The sequence below is a fragment of the Corella eumyota genome, chromosome 5 (assembly GCF_963082875.1).
Source record: "Corella eumyota chromosome 5, kaCorEumy4.1, whole genome shotgun sequence".
NCBI classification, from domain to species: domain Eukaryota; kingdom Metazoa; phylum Chordata; class Ascidiacea; order Phlebobranchia; family Corellidae; genus Corella; species Corella eumyota.
In genome coordinates this window covers 10790889-10801157 of record NC_137494.1, presented here as the reverse complement: position 1 = coordinate 10801157, position 10269 = coordinate 10790889, and the positions used below count along the sequence as shown (strand labels likewise).

The 10269-nt window shown below is 27.6% G+C and overlaps 1 pseudogene; it reads right to left on the bottom strand.

Moving 5' to 3' along the window:
• Nucleotides 1-1119: 1119 nt before the first annotated feature.
• Nucleotides 1120-7543, bottom strand: LOC145753473 (uncharacterized; annotated as a pseudogene).
• Between the last annotated feature and the right edge of the window lie 2726 nt (nt 7544-10269).

The window sequence follows — 10269 nt, the reverse complement described above, 5'->3', positions numbered from 1 at the left end:
AACATCAGCAAGCGTTGTATGATAATGTGCTGCTTATTTCCAAAAAAACTAAAGCAATATACATTATAAAAAAATAGAAGACAATGCGAAAAGAAAAAAAGCAGCAGCTACAATTGGTATGTTTTTTGGTTTCTTCACATTTTATTTTTTTTATATATTAGGCAAGTTAAACAAAATATAATAATAAAAAAAGCTTTAAAAAATATAAATTAAAGTTAAACATTTTTACTATAAGAGACAAGTTTAATTTACCTATAAAAGACAAGAAGAAGAATGAAGAGAAGGAACAATACAAGTTGAAAATATGTTTTGTTATCTCTGCATCTAATTTTTTCAGGGCAAATTTTTTTTATACTAAAGCACACATATGTTTTTTATACTAAATTGCAATTAAAGTTAATTTCAACATTTTTTATGTATTTTCACGACCTTATGGCTCAAGTAGCATTTGTTTAAGTAAATTCTTAAACGCATTTTTACACATACAAAAATGTTTTAATGAGATATTGGTGACTTTGTCATGGTTTAGTTGTTTAAAAGAATTATACTTTACATAAATTTTTAAGAAAGACAAACTTTATCGATTTTATAAAGTGTTGATCTTTAACAATAATAGTTGCACAATTTTCCCAAACTTGCTTAAATAATATATCCAAATCAGTCTAAAGAACGCTTTTCCATATGTTGCTGTGTTGAACACTTCGGTAAAAACTTATAAAGCTGATTTTTCACAACGTTACTTTTGGTTTAAGTCAGTCTGCCGAAAAAAAAGATTTATAAATAAAAACAAGTTTTGCGTTTTAAATCAACTCACACAATTTACTGATCTAATTAAAACCAATCTGTCTTTCCATATTAGTTATTGTTAAACCTACTATGAAATGGCGGTTAAATATTAAAGGTTTTTTTAATTAAAGACGTAAGTGGCTAGTACTAATTTGAATTTCAACCCGAAATAGATTAATTAGGCTTTGTATTTACGACGTGTGTTTGACTTCATTTAAATATTTCTATTAAAATGCCAATTTGGCATTAAATTTAAAAAAATAAGAAAATTATATTCAATTAGGTTCTTTTATTCAACACCAATTTTTTACCAAGATTTTACCTATTAAATTTTTATTGATTTTTTTTCGACAGTTCTTTAATTAACCTAAACAAATAAATAAATTGTTAACGGACTTTCATAAAATGGTTACCTTTTAAAAGTTCTGTCATTTTTGCAATATAATTTTATTATCGTTAGCAAAAATGCTATTTTAACAACACAATACTTAGAAAATCGGTCGTTTAAATATTTTTAGCTGTAGTAAAACCTGTTCGAAAACTAAAATTTACCTTTTCATTGTACTTGGGTCGGGTTTTGTTGGATAGTTACTCCACGACTTAATCTTCGTGTAAACACGAATTGTATCAAACCTGTTTTAATTGAAAAAAAAAATTTGAAGTTACAAATAAATTTTGAATTCACAAAATGTCGAAAGTTTTACTTTACATAATTTTATATTACTTTGTATAGTCAAGATCTTGGCAATTAGTTCCTGATACTACGTTGTTAGGATCCAAACTACAAACCAAACCTTCAGTTTTTGGTACAACTACGACGTAAGAAGCATAGGGACTTTTACAAGGTTTTGAACCAAAAAATTCGTTGCTGTTTTCGCAGAAGATATGTTTCTAAAAACATAAGTAAAAACAATAACGACCCCACTTGAATCCAGTTTTAGTTAATTCAAACAGTTTAAAAATTCAAATAGTAGCCTAAAATCTGAAACCAAGACAACATAATTACTGAACAGGCTAAATAAAAAAATAAATATTTAATAACTTTTTAAATGTATAGGCTGAATAACAACATAAAACCATACTTCATTCAAAAATTTGTTCCCGAGGGCAGGGTCAGCTATAGACGTCACAAAATCTGACATGTCAAAACTCATCACGTGACCACCGTCACTATTCTCAGGAGTTTGTTGCAAAAGTTGAAGTCCATTTGTTCCGTTGTTGTATGGTACTAAAAAGTTCGAATCCCCCATGTGCGATACCCTGACATAGACTCTGTAAAGATTTTTTTATGTAACTATTTTTTTTAATTCTGAAAAAATATTTTTTGTATTTTAATTTAAACTCAGATTTAGTAACGGATATTCTCTTTTTTAGTCCAAAAAAAGCTTCAATTAAGTTAAACGCACTTAGATGAAATGTTAACAGCTTGGGGTTGTCCATCCAGCTAAACGACATTTTTATGGAAGTAGGTACACTGTTTTGAGCATGAGCGACAGCCTCATCGACCGTGTTTTGAACGTCGTCAAGGAAAACTTTGTTGTAAGATATAGCCTGAACAAAAAAATCATGGTTTTGCACCATGGTCGTTGTTTGTTAAGTGATGTTTGTTTTTTATTTTGTTTTCAAATAACAATCATTCAGCAAACATAATTCATTGTTGTATTACTCCTTGTTTAAGATATTAAGATATAATTTCTAACCTTAAGCTGTACGTCAATATTCATAATTCGATATATGAGCCCAATTCTTAATGCTCCGTCCCTAAAGTAATCATCTATTAATCGTTCCAAGTTTATCACCTAAACAATCATAACAATAAAGGTATTTAAAAGTAATTTGTTATGTAATAACACTTATATAAGATGTTTAACATCATCAAATTTAGGGTTAAAGTTTAATAAATACGAACAACGTCAGAATTGTCGTTTTGAAATAAACAATGAAGTTCTGCGAGCAGCTTTCCTTTGTTTTTAGCAAGTTCGCTCAACATTATTGCGGGCACGACTGAAGCATCCATAGTCGTAAAATCAAGGTCTTCTGGCTTAATCAACTGAAACTCGTACGCGAAGTTTAAACTAGACACAAAGTTGTACAAGTGCAATTAAGCTAATTAACAAATAAAAAGTGTTTTCGGGTAAATTTGTCTTACTTCTCCTCAACGTAAATGGAGGCTTGGGCTATGGATGGTGCATCGCAATCTGGTTTCCGAGAATAAGCATCTATAACCTGTAACCTTATTTGTTAACGTAAATGACGTAAACATATTTATAAAGATAAAATATATAAATAAATTAAACATATTTTTTATTTATTTTAAACTTGGTTATATTTGTAAAAATCTTACAACATTTACTTATCAACATCACAGGCCATAAAACTAACGCAACTGCACCTCAAAAGCTCCTTTTACAGCATCAGTTGGCTTTTCAAACAATAAACCTCCCGCGCATGCAACCATACCTCCAAGTAATGCCCCGAAATTAGCGTCATTTATCTAGTATATGTGATAGAAACAAAAACAAAATGAATTAACAAAGGTAATATTTACGTTTATTTGTAAGAAGAGTTACCTTGTCTACAGCAATTGCCAGTGGAACATAGATTTGAATTTGAACCATTTCTGCAGTCATTGTTAGCTCAAGCTGCTTTAAAGCTTTAACAAACAATTTTTTTGCACTTTTAAGTTCAGTTTCCATGTAGCCAAGTTCTTTTTGTTGTGTAGTTACTGATGAACTCACAACGCCTTGTAACGTCTGGCTTACTAGCGCTATGTTTTCAAGCTAAAAAATAAAAATAAATGTAAAATTTGTCAGTAATTGTTTTTATCACAAAACTTTTTTGGTGTTTAAATAAGTACATTTTTACTCTTGCATTGGCAACTAATATGTATTTTATTAAAAATTTTAAATTCTTTGTAATCTAGTTCGCTGACAAGATAATTAACTTTTAACATGTATTGCGTATTCGTGCAACATATAAATTTAGACTAACTTTTTTTTTTTTTTAAATTAACATTTCCACTTACATCTTCTATAACACCATTATATGCATCTTCGATTGCCAAACCGAGCTCAATTAACTGGTCAGTTCTTGCGGTTAAATACATCCAGTCCAAGTCTGGTGCATATTCATTTGTGTTGCCATAATAATCAAATCCTTGGTTTATTATTTCTAATTTGATGGAAACCTAAATAACAAAAACTGTAATACAGTACGCTTTAAACATGTTTTCTTCAACTGCGTTACATCGATGCGGAGGTACTGAAGTTATTCACGCGGTGTAATTTTACTAAGTAAAATGTTGAAATAAGAACAATAAAATAAGAAAAAGTTTTGCCGCTTTATTGTTCATGTCCATATAGTCCTATTAAAATTTATAATACCTCCTGATACAGTAATGACGTTTCGTTCGCAACGGACAAAATGAAAGAAAAAACGTCAGCAGCTTTTAAGTTGTCATTTCTCTGAAACAAAGACTCGCCATGTCTTCGCATTACGTCTTGTAACTGGAGCTCGGATTTAAACCATTGTTTAACACTTGGCACTTGCCTTACATTATTTGATTGAATGTTACCTACATTGCCCTAAATAAATAAAAAATTAGAATATTTTAATAAAATTTAAAAAAGTTGTTGGGTTAATATATTTACATCTAGAACAGTAATAAACGATTATTTTAAATAACTAAAAAAAATTACAATGCCAGCAGGAGGATATTGTTGGTAACCATCTTCTCCGTGTTCTCCCCGGTTTCCTTGATATCCAGAATATCCACAATCTTGGTTGTAAGTGCATTCCAACAGATTACAAGAATGCACATAAGCCGGCCAACAGATTACAAGAATGCACATAAGCCACTTTTTACATTTTGCTTCGCACCCTGGACTGCCCCCATGGCTAATAAAATTGCGTGCTGTTATTTACTGTAGTTTAAACTTCTATTTAATCTTTTTAATCGACAAAATTTGTTTTAGAAGCTATATGTATTAAATTTACCCCCCTGCTTTTCCGTATCCGTGCTCCGTAGGTCTTGCCCCAATTCCAGGATATAGTTTTAGGTTAATGTGGCCGCTTATGTTCTCCACGTTTACTGAGGCAGCCGATGCTGTTCCCCCGGCTCCCGAATTTCCAGCTTTAAAACCAGAACCTCCAGGCCCACCGTCGGGACCGTTGTTTCCTTTTTAAATATAAAAAATATAATATTTTTGATTACTTGTGTACTTTTTTTTTATAAAATAAACAGGATATTTTACTAAATAAATTTACGCAACAAAGTACTTTAACTCAAAATAATAATATTAATAATAATAATAATAATAATAATAATAATAATAATAATAATAATAATAATAATAATAATAATAATAATAATAATAATAATAATAATAATAATAATAATAATAATAATTATTGTATAACATTTTTCATATTTGTCTAATTATTTTTATTTTTATAAGATGTGTAAACCTCTATATTTTTTTGATCAAACATAGGTCCACAGTCCTTTTTACAAGTTTCATCATTTGTTTTATCCTTAGCTTTTATATGAGAATTGTCCACCCCTATATGACCATCCCCACCAGGTTGACCAACACTTCCATTTGAAGCCTATAAATCGTAACAGGTAAACTGTTTAACATGATTAGGATGGTTTGTAGATGTTACGCCTTTTAAATGCAAATTTTTTCTTAATAATAAAGTTCGCTTTATTAATTGTGTTATGTTTCACGTTTCAGTATTGATTTTCTACAAACATGTGGTTAATGCGAGGTAATTTTTCAAGATTTTGTTTATAATTATAACATACTGTGCTAGATATATGTTTTCGTGCTTCAGCTTTGTTTACAACATATAGTATACTTGACTTATAATGTTTAGTCCTCCGTGGACAGCATGTAAGTAGATATTAATAACAGGACTGTTTATTCCTCGCTTCCCGTTAAAACCATTCGTTGATTCTGAAGCCTGACTTACACTAGCACATGAACTACCGGACACGCTTTTGCAGGCTTCAGGGGCCTGTAAGGGTTGTAAAGATTTAAGATTTAAGAAATAATTTAATAGGGCGAAAAAAATTTAAAAGCGCGCATATTTAATAACTACGTTTTGTTTAGGTTGTTTATTATACCTGAAGCAGTAAATCGGCATTGTTTGTGACTAGTTTTCTTGCAATTATGGTAAGTGACTTAAGCCCTTGAAAATTCATGTTATCTTGGTCGACATAGACGGTATCACCTTTAACAGTTACATCAAGTTTTACCGTACTTGTTGTAGTGTGAGATATTGGAAAAGTACTTTAAAAAGAAAAAATACAATTTACGTTTTGGAATATCTAACAAAGAATACCGAAATACAATAATATTAAAAATATATATAATTGTTTATGGTTAAGATGGTAGCACTTTTTAAATTGTATTAAAAATTCGTGTTAAACTGTTTTTTTAACTTTTAAACTGTTTTTTTTAACGGTTGTTCATTTGTGAATTTAGGTGAAAAGTCTGGAGAAATGAAACTTACATTTTATCAGATAAAAGTTAATACACAGTACTTAGGTAAACCTCGCGCCCTAAAAACTCAAACACGTCTTCTGGCTGCTCGTTAACAGCAGGTGTGTAAATCCAAACCGGGTTGGAAAAGTGAATATTGTGTGATATTGAACTATCCCCAATTGTTTTTCCCTCTAAAATACGTAAACTTACAAAATTTAAATGCTAATGTTTGGCTTGTAAAATCATTTTTTGTACCGGTTTTAAGGTATGGCAGTTCGTTAACAGTCCAATATATGATAGGTTCTTGATCCCAACCAATGGCATTGTCTGTTCTAGTAATGTTAGCATAAAACCCATCTCGATCCCAACTATCCACAGTGGTTTTAAATCTATAAAAAAAGTTTACACGGAAAAAGTTGCTGGAAAAAATACGACAAAATTAAAAAATATACTTGTCAAGAAGTGTTACATCTCCTCGAACCCAAGCTTCTACATCAATAAATACAGAAGGAAAGCGGGAAGAAAAATTAACTCTTTCTCGTTTAAAATGATTTAACGAAGAAGAGATTTTCTGCTTCCAATCTAACAAAACATATTTTTTTTAACTAAGTTATAAAAATAACCGATTACTAAATACCATTACTCTTTTTTAGAATATAATTTTTTTGTAAATTTGAAAAATTTTTACATCCGGTTTTGGCTTCCCAATTTAATATTTGCTGAGTGTTCCAACCATCATTTTCGTCAAATCGCGTAATTTGGACTTCAAATCCAGTAACGCTTGTTCCTTTAATCTTATTGTTTAAAATTATAAAAAAATTAGAGACTGTTAATGTTTAGTTCAAGCAAGAAAATCCACCCTAATGCATTAAAAATGTAGAACATTTTAATTATTTATTAAAATAACAGAATCACTACAAACAATGTATTTCGGGTTTCATGTTACTTACTATTGCCTTAAACTCTTTATCATTACCATTTTCATGCACCCAGGCATAGACAGAAGGAATTGTAGAAAAAGCTGTTGGCCCTGATTTAAAGTTAACGTGAACTGTTAGAGACGGGTCTTCAGAACTTGCTATTGTAGCCGAACCTGACTGATCTTTAATATTGAAAATAAAAGAAATTCGTATTAGAACATCAAAGTAGAAAAAAAGAACCAATGGCTTAATTCAGGATAGTTGTATCAAAATTATACCTGAATTCACAGCGACAGGATTGCGGAGAAGCAAAACTCCAACTAACAGAATGTTGATAAAACTTAACATGATGTTATTACTAAAACCTATAACACCAAACAATGATAAACAAAATTTTATATTCCAATTTATAGCTTGTCGGTGTGTGAATAATTAAAAGGTATACCATATGTTAACATCTAAAATGTGTGTATGTAAATAAGGCTTGTACCCCTAAGTGTTTGTTTGGTTGAATTTTCTGGTAAATTACTTAACAGTTATTATCATTTTTATTTTACCATTTACACCCCTTTAGGTGGCGAATAGAAATGCTTAATTTCTGAAAGGCAATGTTGATGTCGTCTAATAATACTTTAAATACACACATAACAACATATGTGTTTTTCTCACACATCATAAAAACAAGTTTTATTTCGCAAACAAAGATACAAACACTTAAGCGAGCACGGCTGCAAACAAGTTATGGTGTTTAATCTTTTACTAAAAAGAGCCACAAAATATTTTTTAATCAGGATATTGGCTGATAATGTTTTTATTATAGTCTAAGATTTCGAAAACATATTGTTATTATGGTTCGAAATCTTAGATTTCGAAACATATTGTTATTGTCATTATATTTATTATTATGGTTCGAAATCTTAGATTTCGAAACATATTGTTATTGTCATTATATTTATTATTATTATTATTATGGTTCGAAATCTTAGATTTCGAAACATATTGTTATTGACATTATATTTATTATTATTATTATTATTATTATGGTTCGAAATCTTAGATTTCGAAACATATTGTTATTGTCATTATATTTATTATGGTTCGAAATCTTAGATTTCGAAACATATTGTTATTGTCATTATATTTATTATTATGGTTCGAAATCTTAGATTTCGAAACATATTGTTATTGTCAGTGTATTTATTATTATTATTATTATGGTTCGAAATCTTTGATTTCGAAACATATTGTTATTGTCAGTGTATTTATTATTATTATTATTATTATTATTATTATTGTTTTTATTCTTTCTAGTCAGAATTTTGAAAGACGATAACTTTTGTTCTTTAAAACAAAAAGTTCTAAAATTTTAGTATGTTTGTTATTATCCCAACGAATCGCAAACCTCCTATTTACGACATTTAATTATCACTAATTACTAATTAATAGGTGTTTGTTTATTAAAATTTAAAGATTGTTATTAATTTTTTAAATTTTGGTCAATTGTATATTATGATATGACTAACTCAAAAATAAATTAAAATTTTAATTTTTATCACTAATTACTAATTAATAGGTGTTTATTTATTAAAATTTAAAGATTGTTATTTATTTTTTAAATCTTAGCCATTTGTTTATCATGATATTGGTAACTCAAAAATGAATTAAAATTTTGAATTTTATCACTAATTACTAATTAATAGGTGTTTATTTAATAAAATTTAAAGTTTGTTATTTATTTTTTAAATCTCGGCCATTTGTATATCATGATATTGGTAACTCAAAAATGAATTAAAATTTTAATTTTTATTGCTAATTACTAATTAATAGGTGTTTATTTAATAAAATTTAAAAATTGTTAATTATTTTTTCAATCTTGGCCATTTGTATATCATGATACTAGTAACTCAAAAATGAATTAAAATTTTAATTTTTATCACCAATTAATAAATTATGGGTGTTTAGTGATTAAAATTTAAAGGTTGTTATTAATTTTTAAATTTTTGTCAATTGTATATCATGATATTAGTAACTCAAAAACGAATTTAATTTTTGTCACTAATTACTAATTAATAGGTGTTTGTTTATTTAAATTTAAAGATTGTTATTAGGTTTTTAAATTTTGGTCGGTTTTATCTTATAATATTTATAATTCGAAAAAAAATTAAAAAATAATTCTTGTTTGTTTTTTATATTTAAATGCTGGTTTGTTCATTAAAAATTAAAGTTCGACATTAAGCATTAAAAATTTGGTATGGTGTATTTTATAATATAAGTAATTAAAAAACATATTAGAAAAATAATTTTCGTTTATTTATCATATTTAAATGCTTGTTTATTTAATAAAAATCAATTTTAAGAATTTAAAATTTACTATAATTTATATCCTAATATCACCAACTTAAAACTGGGTTAAATATTAGTTTTTGTTTGTATTATATATATAAATGCTTGTTTGTTTATTAAAAATCAAAGGTTTGTAATATTCTTAGTTAATGTTTATGCATGTCTTTTTTTATTTATAAAAATTTATGTTAAAAATAATCAAATATTTTCGAACCATATTTTATTTATCAAATAAATCTAGTTGTTTCTATTCTTATTTGACGAATTTTGAAAGACGATAACTTTTGTTCTTTAAAACTAAAAGTTCTAAATTTTTAGTATGTTTGTTATTATCCCAACGAATCGCAAACCTCCTATTAACGTCATTTAATTATCACTAATTACTAATTAATATATTTTATTATTAAAATTTAAGGATTAAATTTGCTGAAATTTTAATATGTGGTTGGTATTATTATTTTGTATGTTGCTATTTAAAATAAAGATTTAACTCTAGCTAAATATCGTTTAATCACTATTTTTGTTTTTTTTTATAAAATATTGAATCAGTGTGAGTTTAACGCTTGAATAATTTAATAGTGTTCTGGTCGCCGTCAAAAATCGTCCTTTTCGCTGTCCATTAAAGTAAAAAATATTGGTTAAAAATTTAAGTAAAATGTTAAAATATAAGTAAAAAATGTGTAAAATTTTTGTTTTAATTGTTTTGTTATTATTATATTTTAATACTTGTT